The 864-nt window shown below is 47.0% G+C and overlaps 1 non-coding gene across 1 annotated transcript; it reads right to left on the reverse strand.

Moving 5' to 3' along the window:
- Window positions 1–6: 6 nt before the first annotated feature.
- On the reverse strand, window positions 7–78 carry trnav-cac. Its single transcript has one exon. It is a non-coding gene; the product is annotated as a tRNA-Val (tRNA).
- Between the last annotated feature and the right edge of the window lie 786 nt (window positions 79–864).

An 864-nucleotide genomic window follows, 5' to 3' on the forward strand; every position in this document is an offset into this window, starting at 1 on the left:
TTTTAATGGAGAAGCTGGGGATTGAACCCAGGACCTCATACATGTGAAGCATCCACTCTACCACTGAGCTACATCCCCTTTCTGGGAAACAAATAGTTTTTTTCTTATTTTTTTAAATTTCACCTATAATTTATCAGGTAAGCAAGTTGAGAACAAGTTTTCATATTCAACTGCGCCCCCCTTTCGGAAAAGCTGACCACGACTCCATTTTGTTGATCCCTGCCTACAGACAGAAACTAAAACAAGAGGCTCCCACGCTGAGGTCTGTCCAACGCTGGTCCGACCAAGCTGACTCCACACTCCAAGACTGCTTCCATCACGTGGACTGGGAGATGTTTCGTATTGCGTCAGATAACAACATTGACGAATACGCTGATTCGGTGTGCGAGTTCATTAGAACGTGCGTTGAAGATGTCGTTCCCATAGCAACGATTAAAACATTCCCTAACCAGAAACCGTAGATTGATGGCAGCATTCGTGTGGAACTGAAGGCGTGAACCACTGCTTTTAATCAGGGCAAGGTGTCTGGTGACATGACTGAATACAAACAGTGCAGCTATTCCCTCCGCAAGGCTATCAAACAAGCTAAGCGCCAGTACAGAGACAAAGTAGAATCTCAATTCAACGGCTCAGACACAAGAGGCATGTGGCAGGGTCTACAGTCAATCACGGACTACAGGAAGAAACCCAGCCCAGTCACGGACCAGGATGTCTTGCTCCCAGGCAGACTAAATAACCTTTTTGCCCGCTTTGAGGACAATACAGTGCCACTGACATGGCCTGCAACGAAAACATGCGGTCTCTCCTTCACTGCAGCCGAGGTGAGTAAGACATTTAAACGTGTTAACCCTCGCAAGGCTGCAG

This window comes from Oncorhynchus tshawytscha, unplaced genomic scaffold (genome assembly GCF_018296145.1).
Source record: "Oncorhynchus tshawytscha isolate Ot180627B unplaced genomic scaffold, Otsh_v2.0 Un_contig_14944_pilon_pilon, whole genome shotgun sequence".
Classification (NCBI taxonomy): Eukaryota; Metazoa; Chordata; class Actinopteri; order Salmoniformes; family Salmonidae; genus Oncorhynchus; species Oncorhynchus tshawytscha.